The following is a 14,177-nucleotide window of genomic DNA, read 5'->3' as shown; positions in this document are numbered from 1 at the left end:
AAAAACCCAGATGCCATACTCATCTTTAGCTGAACCTGCCCAGTCCCGTGTATCAGCTATACGTGGAGAACCTCTGTGAGGGTATCTCATCATTTGGCTGGAGGTAAATGGAAGGATAAGGGCTCAGGTAGATTCGCACCGGTTGTAATGAGACTTCCAAAAGAGGATTTCAAGGTGAATAGTCTACAGTCGTTTGGAATAGCGCAAGAATTATGTCAAAATCAATGTCTAAAATTTCGAGATCAGTCAAGAAGCTTTCAATGCCTGTGTACTGTAATACAACGTTATGCAAACAGTTGTACAGAGCGGGATGGTTCCTCCGCACACCCTAACAAGCCAGGTCTTAACTTTCGCGTTTTCACTGAAACGCAACCATTCACACCCAAAACTTGCAACGCTGTCCCCAGGGCAGCACTTCGAGGAGAACACGCAGAGATGCACCTCCCCACCTGCCGCTCGAGGCGCGTCCCGGCGGCCGGGAGCCCTCCGTCAGGCTGCAGCCGCAGCGCGGCCCCGGGACGGCGAGGGGGCGGCCGCCGGCGGGGCCGGGCTCCCCGCGGGGGCGGCGCTCGGGCGGGCGGCGACGGAGCGGCGGGGCAGCTGCGCCCGGAGCCGGGCTCCTACGGCCGGCAGAGCTCCGCCGGGGGGGGGACCCACAGGCATGCAGGTAAAGCGTGTCCGTGCCGGGACGGCCGGCCCTGCGGGCATCCCCTCGGCTCGGGTCTGCCCAAGTACGCGGCTGGGGAGGAGGACGGGGAGAAGTGAGAGCAGGGAAGGGTGCTCCGGTTCCTGGGTGCTCCGGAACAATTTGGGCAGCCGGTGGGTAGGGGGGTTGCTGCTGGGCGTCCAACCTTGTCACAGGGAGAGTCTGCGCCGCGCTACCTCGGCACCAGGTGTGATGTTGTTAGGGCTGTGTTCTAACGCTTAGGATTTGCCGGGATAAACTGCGAGTAGATGTCATCGGGAGATTGCATCTCATCGCGGAGAAAACTAAAGTGACGTTTTCCTCAGGCAGAAAAGCAATCAGAAGTGCTCTCGTTGCAGTTTCTCTCTCTCAGATTCCATTTCTACAGTCAAATTAATCAGTACTAAGAACGTAGAAAAGTACAGAGTAAAAATAATCTGCTCTGTTCACGTGGTGGTACTTAATAAGATTGAAATAAATTTCTGAAAAATAAGTTTTGTGCATAATGTCTGTAACTGAAGCTGAATGACAAGGGAGTGAAGTAACCCTTAGTTTGTTAGTACAGAAGATGGCCCTGGGAAATCAGTTAAAATAGATCACTGACTTTCACCTTTCTGTGGCTGAGAGGAGAGTCCTTATAAAAGAATATTTTGACCACTCACAAGAAAGAATTCTTCTGATTGCAACAAAATTCTGTCAGTAAGGTGGTTGGTTTTTCTGAATTCAGTTAGGATAGATGCGCCTCTACATTTATTCAAAGTTCTTTGTGGACTTAGGAGGCCAGGCAAAGGCTTTCAGAGAAGGGAAATGTGAAAGTATTGTAAATATTCCTGCGGTGATACATAAAGTGGCCTCCATCGTGCTGTTTGGTTGGTACAAATACACCCAAATACACCCAATTCCTGAATGTTTGAATTTTGGAAAGCAGTGAGATTTTGGTAAGTTCAGGAAGATCTTAGCTGTCATTGGGAGCAGCATAGTTAGAAATGATGAATGTGAAAATAGATAGGGTGTGCTGGCTTACCCAGAATACCTTCATTTTGTACCCAGCAAAAACCAGATTGGAGCCTGAAAACATGTGAAGTAAAAGCCATGACTGTTTGTTTACCTTTCCTCACTGAAAAAGCCATAGGGATGATGATGGTGTGGATGTTTTTTGGTTGGTTGGGTGGGTGGGTGGGTATTTTTTGAGCTTCAATTGTTATTATTCCCTTTGAAATGATAAATGTCTCTGTTACGATGTCTGTGAAATGTTACTTTGTGACTGATAAAAACCATTTATGTGGAAGTAAAAATAAGTTGAAACTTCACTAGAAATATCCAATTAACTTCTGAAAACGATCACTTTACCATTAGAATATTTTGTTCTATAGACATTTTGAAATAAACCCTGTTGGAATAGACCTACCTATTTTGTCTTTGATATGTCAAGACAGTTACAAATTCAACCAAAGCAGCACAACATGCATCAGAACACTATGAAAATATTAATGGGTTTCAAAATCAAGACAAATTTAAAAATATTGATGCAAGTCACAAAATACAGAGATAGAAAAACTCATTGCATATTGTTAATGTGCCTGGAAGAGCAATACTGTTCCCTTACATGCATTCTGTTGGTTGATCCTGCTCAAATAATATTTTCTGCCAGTATAATGATGAACATTTTTATGTATCATTCAGAATGTACCTGCTTTCCTTGGTTTTCAAAATCTGGGAGAATCGTGTGTACTTTTCTCCATCAGCTAAAGATGATTCTCATGAGAGACTGTACACTGTCTGAACTCCTATTGGGCTTCTTCTTGCAGTTTATTGATTTCTCCTTCCGGTGAGCACACTCCAGGACCTTACTTACCTCTGTTTTGGAGCAAAGGGAGGCTCTGAGGGAACAGTGAGGGAAATTTACGTTCTCTCTCCATGTCGTGAGTGCTGGAGAACCTTCATTCACTGCACATCTTAGCATGTTCTTTGTTCTCTCAGTTTTTGTGAGCAGTGAAACAACTGAGGATTAAGAATTGAGCAATAGCTCACACTGAAATGAATTATCAACCTATTATGTTGGGCTTGGCAAATGCCAACACTTGTTATTGTATCATATTGACTCAGTTTGTATTTGAGTAATCTTGAGCAGTGACTTATCTTCAGAAGACACGTAATGAAGTTGTGGCTTTCTGAAGAATAAGGAAGAACACTTAAATACCAGATGTGCCAGAAAGACAACAATAGCAGCCTTATCCCAAGGCTGCCTTTGTCATTTAAAAATGTACATTTCTCAATGAATGATTTATTCCACTGATTGGCATCCAGGCTGGCCACAACCATGGGCTTGTTTTGCTCTACCTGCACTAAAAGGCGATAATAATAAAAATACATCCAATAGATCTTTTTCTGGTAGGCGTATTTGAATAGTCAAGTACTTAGGTCAAATATTCTGTGTTAGCATGGACTGAGATTCTGTCATTTAAATTTCTACAAGGACATGGAGATCATCCAGATTTTCATTGCAACCTGTGAGTGTGGCTTAGCAGAAGCCTCCCTTCTGTCCTGACTATATTTTCTCACCTGTTTTTCTACAGAGATGAAGTTGAAATAATAATGGTGTCCAACTGATAGCTCCACTCATAGCCCTGCAGGAATTTATGTTTTTTTATTCCTGGTTATCAGTTTCAACCAGTATAAATAGAAGAGCAGAAATTTCAAAGTGATGAAATTCTGACACACCTCAAGACTGCTGGTGACCAGGGAGATAAGAGAGGTGATGTTGATGCCCCCACTGAGGGGAGAGCAGTAGCAAGCATCCAGCTTATTAGGCACCAGAAAAATCTTGTGGGTACTCCAAAGGATGCTGAGAATCATAGCTTCTGCTGCTCACAAGGTTCGTGATTACAGCTTTCAATTTCTCTGCTCCTTGGGAGTGCTGAGTCTCTGGGATGTTTTGATCATGCATTTTCTCCTGTGTCGTCAGTTCAAATAAGCTCTTGTTCAGAGATGTTTCCAGTAATGGGATAGATGGCAGTGCTGCTGTTGTTCCTCAACTTTATAAACTGATCGGTTGCTTTCCTAACCCCTAATTTAATACTTTTTGATACAGGTCAATAACCTACAGAGCAGTAATTTTCTTTGTTATCTTGCCTCAGTGCAAATACTTGATTGCTGTGGGCACGATAAATGTGCACTCTTCCACAGTCAGTTTCTCTGAGTTCCTTACAAGTTTTTGATTAGTATGTTGTTTGTTTCCTACTGTCACTACTGTTACTTCTGGCTACGGCTGCATCTGAACTTCCTCTTCTGCTTTCTTTTCATAGAATGGTGTCAAAACAATGTGTGCATTATGACAGGAGAAAGATAATCTGGATAAACATGAAAATGTGTTGTCAGCTTATCTAGCAGAACCTTTATAAATAACCATTGCTCTTGTTGTCTTTTAAGTGACAATTGTTCTAATTATTTTTTCTGTTGCATAACTAAAGTTAAGAGCTGTATTTATGGGATACTGATGGATAATTGCCAATTTTCTCCTTTCTTGCTTTTCCAGTATTAATGGTATTACAGTATTTGCCCTTCTTCTCTCTTTTATTACCTCACTTGAAAATAACTTTGGATCTAGAAAGCTTTGATGCCAGTTGATTTGCTAGTTTAATCCTACTGTACAAGTCCTATTGATTGGACTTGCTGTCTGCGCATGAATGTATACAAATTAAATCAACTGAGAAAAGTGCTTAGTGGCTAATGCTAATTTCTTGTTAAATATTCATCTGCTTTCAGGTCATGTTAAGTTCTCCTTTACATATTATAGAAATAATTTAAATATTATTAAAATCAGCATTCCACACTCAGAGTGTTGAGCTTGCATAGCGATTACATTTGAGTCTATTCTACTGGTTTATATTAGTCAGAGAGAGGAGGAATGAAGAACATAAAAATGCTTTTTTTTCCGCAAAAGCAAGAATGTATGCAGGTATGACACCTTGCCCTGCCTCCTCATCTTGTATTGTGACAGGGACAAAAAGCCACCTTCCCCACTGCAAGGGTCAGGGCCTCCTGGCACTCGCAAGGCTGAGCGGCATGGCACTGCCCACTACTGCATGCAGCGAGGCCAGGCCTGCTCCTCTGGTCCCCACCCAGATGGCTGGAGAGGCTTTTCCCTCTGCTGCCTCTCGACCCCACCCATCACCACAAGCTACTGCCTCTCTTCTAGGAGCATGGAGTGTAGTAGCACATACAGGTGCTACCCAGTCTGCTTCAGTTAAACCGGATCCAGAGTGTCTTGGAAACCTTGCGAGCGAGAGTGTTTAATGTGAATCTCTTTGGTAGATCTGATAGGGTGTGGAAACACCTGGGGTTATGTCGGCAGGTCTGGGAAGGAAGGGCAGTGACATCCTGCAGAAAAAGGGAAACAACCCAAGAGCAGTGACTGGGTTTGAGGCCGGGAGGGTCGGTTGGGATGTGACAGCCAGCAGCTGGGCTCTGAGCAGCCTTCTGGCTTGACTCAGCTGCAGCCAAAGCAGCATGGCTGGCTTCAGCCTGAAAAACAGTGTCAGCAGAGGGAGGCAATTGTTCCACCAAATTGTCAGATTTCTGCTGCCTGTGGGAAGATGTGTACTTTGAGCAGTCTCTGGATGTACAGCTGTGTCAGAGGTACTCAGGCTGAGGCATTTGTACAGAAGGTCTTGCAGCTCACTTGCCGCAACACAGTAAGTGCTGAATGTTCGCAGCAGAAGCTCTTCTCTATCTGCTTTCCTGGATATGTAGTACAGATCTTTCCTTGCTAACCTGAGAGATAATGGCAGTTCTGTTCTAGGCAATGCTGCAAGGACACAGATTTTAATTAAAACTGCAATTTCACTGTGTTGTCCTTCAGAGGATCCCCGAGAAACAATTGCTGATCAGGAAGCACTTCCTTCTTTTTTACTTCTGTAATCCACATTAGGCAGTATTTGCTACATATGTAATGTTAGCAACACGTTGTCTTCCTCTCTGTTGATGTTTCCTTTCCTGTCTGCAAATTCCATCTGAATGAGGAAGGTGAAGTGGGTTTGCAGCCCACAGCAATGTTTATGTCTGCAGACCTAAACACACACTGGTGTAGGACAGGGGAATCATTTCTGCCACTTTCCAGCCTTCTTGGACAAACAGGCCACCATTTATTAGCCTTTTTTTGTTACTTTTGAAACTGGATCACAGCATTCCATGGAGAAAGCACAAGTTTGTCAATAGACTCCTGAACAACCTGAAACTGTGTATGTAACCTGTAACGGACTTGTAGGATATCCTCCAAAGCGTTTTGAGCCAGTTGTAAATTTGTAATGGCTAGCAGTGCTCACAGTGGTAGGTCTTAATAGAAAAGGAACTAACAAAAATTCAAATGATGAAAACCAGGGAGGAAGTTTCAGTCTGCGTGCCCTGAGCAGAAATAGCACTACTTCTTTATACTTTGCAGACTTTATTGCATTAGAGCTTGTAAATTTTTGCCATGATATAACATGTTCCAAATAGGAAGCCTGTCAGAGATATCTTAGAAGCTCTGTGAATTTGAGTACATTCGTGTGCACTAGAGAAGACACTTGAAAGTGTGGTATTTCATGATCTCTGTACTGTTGTTTAGTGACTGAGATACTAGACAGGCGTTAATAAAATGTATGCAACTGTGTATTCTGTCTGGATAATGAATTCCTTTTTGTTCAGATTTGACACATTCTTTAAATTCCATTTTGCCTAGATTTGAGTCCTGCTTTATTTGTATTCTCTAGGTGAGATCCTCACCCACTGGTATTTATGATGTCTTCATTACAAGGTGTCTGCTTAGACAGAACCAGAAGCCTTGGCAGCTGCTGCATATTTCACACAAGCTAATGAAAATGTTCTGTCACACACCACTGTGTGATGCCAGAAAGATTATTACTAAGTTGAATATATACCCTTCCACTGTCTTGTCAAAAATAGCTGTAATTCTTAGTCAATATGTAGTATGCTTTGTTCATAAGTAATCAGTAACTACAAAGTTGGATGTTACAGTTCTTAACAAAGGGAGTATTTGTCTAACAGTGTTGGTAAGATTTGCCATGGAAGTATTTATATGAGGAACTTGGTCTCTTCTGTCTGTTGTGGACAGTGTTTTGTTAGCTATGAGGGATAAAAGGAGCAGAAGACAGGAAGAGGATGTCTAGAAGTTCCATCTCTGAGTGGACAAGCAGTTCTGAAAATACTATTTGCAATGTAACTACAGTTTCCCTCATGGTACCTCACAGAAGGATGTGGTTTGCTCAGTACCTGAAGTATATCTACAAATCTCAGGGCTCAGGCAGTTTTGAATAGCACTGTTAGATTTGGCAGCTGGTGTGACAAGATGTTAAGCAATCATGTGGCACCTCATTTTAATTTAAGCCTAAGGTACAGTGGGAATGCTGGAGCTTTTCTGCTGCTGTATGAATAAAAATCTGGAGGACTGGCTTTATATACCATCCTTGGAAAAAGGGAAGCTGCTCTGGAACCAAGGAGCAGAACAGAGCTCTGTGTTAGTGTTGCCATTGTTCCAAGGTGAATGGGATGTTCTTACAGAGAAAACCTGTAGCTGGAAGATGAGGTAGATGCCAGGCATGGTGGTTTGCCTGCAGTCCTGCCTGGAGCAGAGCCTTGCTTGGATGTCTTTGGATGGTGCTGCAGCTCAGGTTCACCAGGGCTGTCAGCATGACCCATTTCCCTTTCATAACAGAATGCTTCTTCCCTCAGAGAAGGCTGTTGGACCAGGGCTGGCCCAGCCTTATGGAGGTGGTGGAGAAAGGGAGATGGAGATATGAGGGGTCTCATCTAAACCAAGGGAAAAATTTACCCCCTGTGGGGCAAGCTGCAAGGGAAGGCCATGCTGGCTCCATCTTCAGGGTTTCCAGCCCCAGTCACACTCAGCCTTGAGCACCAGGCCTGGCCTCAGCTCTGAGCCTACTTCCAGGACTGGGCCGTGGGCATCCTGAGCACCCCTGCTAGGCCCAGCTGTCCTGAGATCCCACCATCCGAAGTGCAAAGCTAAGTCTCTAAGTAGGTCCTGTCAAGATCTTGTTGCCATCTGCACATGGGAAACATAACAAAGAAGAGCGACCCTTATTTCGCAGTCTAGAAGGACAGTGACAAGTTATTAAGAAATAACAAAGAGGTAATTACAACAGTGTGTAGGTTTGCAATCCCTGTCTTTAAAAGAGATTACATTGCATTAGCAATAAATTTAATATGATTACCTTCAATTATGTGGAATCATTTGTAAGTGTACTCTACGTGCTCTGTTTGGGCTTCAAGTACAACTCAGTGAGCAGCTGCTTTTGTTAACCTAAGAAAAGCTTTCTGCAAAGCACAATGGAGCATTGTGAATAACAGGGACTTCTGTAAATATGTTTTGCCTAAGTGTTTGCATGTGATGCTTATGTTCTGCTAATCCTCTTGCTTTCTTGGAAGTAGTCGTCACTTGTAAAAATGTGATTTTGAGGCTTTGAAGAAAAAGGTCTCTCGGTGGGGATAGGTTCCTTAACATACATTTTTTGTTTTTCTTCTTGGAAAACTCAAATATTAAAAATTCTACACCACTGTTTTCTCTAAGTGTCTTCTCAGAGGAGCTGGAATGCAGTGAAACCTTGTGATGATGAAGTCTCTAGAGGAGACAGTCACTCACTACTCTGTTATTAAGACTGTAGGTTGCTTCTACTTAAACAGAGAGAGAGAGAGAAAAAGGCAAAATAAAAGCAATTGCTTCTACAGCAGATATAGTCTCACTTAAACAAACATCAAGCAAAAAACTCCTGTCAGTGTTGTCAAAGTTACTTCATAAGCAGTAATTGAACATATGTTCCTGAGTAGTATAAAGGAGCTTGAATTAACAAGCCAGAGGTGCTTTCAGCCACGTCCTTGCTCTTCCCCCTCATTACTTGGAAATTGTCACTAGCAGTGCTTGCTGTTTACATCAGAGAGCTTAAACAAGCTTAAGAAGATGAGTGTGTGAGTGTTTGAGGAATATTTTTTTTCTCTCCCATCGAACTTTCATTTGTTTGCTGGAAAAAACTAGAACTGTGAAAGGAATTAAACTGAATAAAAAACCTCCCCCAGTTGCTAATGGAAGCATCTGTTTATTGATGTGGTTATAAGCTCTCCACTCCAATGTGGAAGACACATATCACAGAGCCAGGGCACGGTGTCCTTACAAAAAGGACACTGGGAGGACAACGGGAGCTTTGGCTGTTCTGAATTTGGTAGCTTTGTTACTGCTAGTTTGAAGAGAGTGCGCACACTCTCTATGCAGTTCCTTTTATAAATAGATTCACTCATTTCTGTTTACTTTTGCTCCTTCCAGATTCTCATTACTTAGAGGTAGCTGGAAGTAGCACTTAAAACAGAATAAATGGGAACAAATTCTCAAGCAGATTTAATAGAGCCAGCATATTTTTTTTCTGTTCTACCAAGTTTGGAAAGTAAAATAAGTAAGTATATATTCATAATACAAATTCATTAAACTTTACTGATTATTAAAATAACTCCAAATGGAAATCTAGTTGCTGTAATCCCATTTAAGTAGAGACAACTACTTGTTTTGAGTGAGCTCAAATCAAGAGAATCATGCTTCTCACCATGGAAATTGACTGTTGCTACAGAAACTCATTTATTTTGAATGGAAATAAAGAAGATTTAACTGTATAGTCACTGTGTTAATTAAGTGACTGGTTAATAACCCAACCTTTCTAGAGAGTTTAATTATGTCATGTAAAGAGAGAACAAACAAATCTGTACCCTCCTTTAGAAAGAAGTAGTAATTTTTGAAGCATTTAAAGAGAACGGAAGAAAACTGAACTAATTTACCCAGCTGACCTATTTTGCAAGTTCACATGGAGTGATATTTGCCTCTTAGATTAGGTTAGGCTGCGGTTGGACTTGATGATCTTTGAGGTCCTTTCCAATCTGAGTAATTCTATGATTCTATGATTCTTTTGACATTCAAACACTATCAACACTATAAAGCTTTGTACTGTAAAGATCTTAAAAGTTGTTTATTCCTTAAATTTCTATGAAATTTCTTTAAATTTCTTTAAAAAGCTATTGCTTAAAACTAAATACAAATTCATACACTGGAAGAAGTGAATGATGAGATAAAGGGACACATTTCTTTTTAAAAGGGAACTTTTAAGATATATTTGATTGCTTGATCAGCTCTTGCTGTAAGTATTTGACTGTGAATGTTTTCTAAGCATTTGTTATGAAATGGTCATTATTTTGTCTCATTTCTATGCTTTTTTTAGTATAATTTTACTGCCTAGAGCTTAGGAAAAAGTGCTTAAGATTACAGTGAATGCAAACGTGTTTTGTTGTTGGTGTAAATTCAGATTTTGGTCTATCAAGGCAAACACTCCTCCCCTCTGATTTTGTGTCCTGCAAACAAATACAAATACAATCAGTGCTTTCCAAAGCTTGTTGAAAGCTCATGGATGTATTGAGTGAAGGAGTAGTAGTTCTGACAGTGAATGGGAGCATGTGTTTTTAAAAGGGGGATGAACATGGGGGGAAGATTCTTAGTCCCATTGACTTTGTGAGAGGAAGAATTGTGTTGCTGAGATGCAAGACTCCCAGTCTCTTTTGGGGAAGCTTATAAGCAGGTTGATAAGGCTGTGACTCTGTATTTGGACATTTTCAAATTCCAAGGTGACAACAAACCGTACATGAGCTGAGATGAGCTGTGCTGAGCTGGCAGTTGTTTCTGGCTCCACTCCACCCCATGCCGTTCTGAGCTGCTTCATCAGAAAATGAGGCAATCTAGACAGCTGAACAAAGTACGTGCAGAATAAGACCTAGTTCTGATTTTTCTGGTATTCATGTTGACCTGTCCTGTATTTTCAGGCAGAGGCCTTGCAAGGAGCTGGTGGAGACACACACTTTCTCAACTGAGCTCTTTTTCAGACTCGATCTCACACGAGAGAGTGTTGGGGGTTCAGAAGCATGAGAATTGATGGCTCATCACTAACTGGGATGTGATGTGGAGGAAGATGCTAAGTCTAAGGCATTGTGGGAGCTAAAATCAGCTCGATGTTTTGGGATCTGCACTTGCACAGTTCCAGCAGAAGTGTGTCAGATGGTACAGTGAGCACTTAAGTTGTGAGCAATTTGAGTTGTTCTGGGGTTGTTCAAAGGTGTGCATCCTGGGAGAGGGAAAACCCCCTCAGCTGAGTAAAGAATATTACAGCATGGCTATGGCTAGTGTCAGTATATGAGTTTCAAAACTTGTTAAGCAAATAAGCATATGGGCTGCAGTGTCTAAAAGGCACATGGGCTTTTTTGAGCAAGAACATAACAGACACTATTCTCCATTTTACGTCTCTTCAGAAAGTGTCTTCACACATTTTCTTGTATATTTGTGACTCTGAATTTAGAGAGGGAGGCTGGGGAGAAAGGAAAGCCGAGGAGACAGCAATGCTGAGATTTGATGGAGATTAGCACCAGTTTGTTTGCAAATTGAAGCTGCAGAGGAGTGCAGTGATGTGTTATATTGTTAATTATGTTTCAGTGTAAAAGCTGCTGCTCAGGAGAAAAAGGCATTTCCAGTGACAGCTCTGGAACTGGAGCTCCAAGCAGAAATGCCTGCCTACATGAATGTGGTGCTTAGTACTTTTTGGTGAACTGTGACATGTGAAATGATACTGCTGTAAATAAAAATAGAACCTAACTGTGCTAAACAGTCAACAAGCACTTAGTGAGACTCCGATGTTTAAACTGTGAACATAATATCAAGGAAAAAAATACCCCTAATTCTGTGCCATCTACTTTCTGGAGGAAATTGCTTCCTCATTTTCTAATCTAGAGAAACAAAAATAAGTGGTGGGTTTTGTTTGTCCGTTGTTGTTTTCCCTCAGATTGTGCTACATTTGGTCACAAATAGCAGGAAAATAGCTCACAAAGTTCCTGTGCTTCTCATTTGGAGCACTCAGCTTGTAGGATGCAGTTGCACCTGGCTGTAAACACATGGCTCAGGAGCTGTGGCAGGTTATTTTCCTCCATCAAGGTAGAAGACACTTTGAATAGTCATTAACATCTTGGATCTCCTTATTCTCCATTAAAAAATGGATGGATACTATGAAAATACCAAGGCAAGGACATTTTCCCTGCTCATAAATTTCCCACAGAGAGTTTGCTCCATCTTTAACAATGTAATGCTGTGTCTGGTGCTGAAGCTTGGGTTTCATATATTTTGTTGAAGTACCTTCACTTTAGAAGTCTGAATGAAACTGTACTGACTTTCTCTTTCTTGTACTGTAAATGAAAATGTAGTACTGAGCTGTATCATAGAATCATAGAATCATAGAATGGCCTGGGTTGAAAAGGACCACAATGATCATCGAGTTTCAACCCCCCAGCTATGTGCAGGGTCTCCAACCACTAGACCAGGCTGCCCAGAGCCACGTCCAGCCTGGTCTTGAATGCCTCCAGGGATGGGGCATCCACAACTTCCTTGGGCAACCTGTTCCAGTGCTTCACCACCCTCTGTGTGAAAAACTTCCTCCTAATACCCAACCTAAACCTCTCCTGTCTCAGTTGAAAACCATTCCCCCTTGTCCTATCACTTGTCCACCCTTGTAAACAGCCTTTGCCTCTCCTGGACTGTATTAGGCTTCTGCTGTTCTGGTTGCAAAGACTATCTTGTTCTCTTTCACAGCTCAGGAAAACTCTCATGTTACAATGTACCATTTTTTGGACAGGAAATGTAATGAAAGATTATACATACAGGGTAAGTCTGCATTACCAGGAAATAAATCTGTAATCAAGCGTGAACACCTGTAGGAAAGGTGACTTTTCACAGTTTAGGCCGTGGCATCACATAGGTGCTCCCTGTTGTGGTTTGGCAGAGGCTCCTCATGGTTATGGGACACCATATGAGGGGAGCAATCCCACCCCGGCTAGAGGTGGTCATTCAGCTGGGGGAGCTGAGAAGGAGGGGATATCAGGGACCTCCAGCTTCTCCTCACTGGCTCCACAACATCTAGGGGACAGAGTAAACCAGATCATTCACATTTATTTGATTGACTCAAACAAATTTCATTTTCTATTAAATATATATATATGTGTGTTTGTTTATTATTAATTCTAGAGAAAAGAAACAGAGGCCAGAAGTATGTTTTCAGTCTGAAGAAAGGGTGTTGAATATGCTTTACAGGCCTGAGATCCTGTAAAGCAGACTACAGGAAAATGTGTGTTCTCATGAAGAAATTTCAAGTTGTCCTGTAATCTGTAATAGCCCTGAGAATAAACTTTACCTTCTCAGTTGTAAGACAAAGCCTTCAGAATGCAGAGCAGACAATGTCACAGGGAAACTTTATTGAAAGACTGAATAGCTTCTTTTCTTTAATGAGGCAAATGGGTGACATCCTCAGGATTCAGTTGTGCCAAACAGATGATAAAGGAAAATCATTATTTGTGAAAAAGTTTAAAATTCCGGGTGTTTCTTGACACATAAATAAAACATTCTGCACAATCCAAGTGATCTGACATTACACTGACTGTGGTCCATTATTTCACTTGAATTATATTTCCCTACAGCCATCTCCAATGAACTATTCTAAGATACTTAATAAGCAATCTGAAATGACATTGCTATGTGAAACTGCATCTATTAAATACAGCTTTTCTGGATATGGAGCTTCAGCATATTCTCTTGCTGGTTGAAATCTCAGAAAGGCTGTTGTTCTAGCCTGCCTTTTACTTATTTATTTGTTTGTTTGTTATAGTTGTTTACAGTTTCAAGTAAAATTTCCACTTGCACTGGACTTAAAATGAGCTTCGAGTTCACCGTCCTTTGACTGATTTATTTTTTCCGTGTCAATTTGTGGTATCTGGAAACAACTTTTCAACCTCCAATTCTGTAGCTGAAAAACCGCACTTATTTGTGGACGTCGCTCCTTTTTTTCTTCGTAGAGATGTAAATTTCCTGTGTACACTGGATAATTTGACAGCCCCAGATGTTTTCAAAATGAGCTTGTCTCTAGAAATAAATAATGAAATTTAGTGAGCATGAAAACCGAGAGGACAGCATAAGGCCAGCTGACTGATGTATCCATAGAAAAACCCATGGTAGGAATTAAAATGCACAACAAGCACAGAACTGACCAGTGGTATGTGTGACAGGGTAGCTTTCATGTTAGATAATAGATGTGATGCTGCTGCTAGTTATGTGCTGTCTCCTCTCCTTCATGCTGCTCTGAGAGTTCTCTGGAATACTACAAAAGTACTAAGTGCAAACAGTGAGAGAAAACCCAGTGCCGTGTAGGCGAATCTGGCTATGGAGCTTCTACATGCTTCATTGGGTATGGGCATGCATGAAAATCCTTCTGAGGCTGAATGCAACCCCAGAGGAAACTTGGCTGAATCATGAGGGTTATGCCACATGCTCATTTGATTCTGTGAGATCTATCCTACACCTCACAGGTTATCTCAAAGTGAGAACAGGTTCCTCAGGGCTTTCTGTTTGAGGAAA

General features: G+C 41.7%; 1 protein-coding gene across 2 annotated transcripts in view; it reads left to right on the top strand.

Annotated features, from left to right (window-relative positions):
* Positions 1 to 571: 571 nt before the first annotated feature.
* PKIB (protein kinase (cAMP-dependent, catalytic) inhibitor beta) overlaps positions 572 to 14,177 on the top strand; it is a 54,458-nt gene continuing 40,852 nt past the window's right edge. For both annotated transcript variants that reach the window (XM_046939014.1, XM_015284468.4), the window contains exon 1: positions 572 to 667. The gene's annotated coding sequence lies outside the window, so the exon portion shown is untranslated. The remainder of the gene's footprint in view (positions 668 to 14,177) is intronic.

The sequence above is a fragment of the Gallus gallus genome, chromosome 3 (assembly GCF_016699485.2).
Source record: "Gallus gallus isolate bGalGal1 chromosome 3, bGalGal1.mat.broiler.GRCg7b, whole genome shotgun sequence".
Taxonomy (NCBI): Eukaryota; Metazoa; Chordata; class Aves; order Galliformes; family Phasianidae; genus Gallus; species Gallus gallus.
This window is presented reverse-complemented; position numbering and strand designations above follow the sequence as displayed.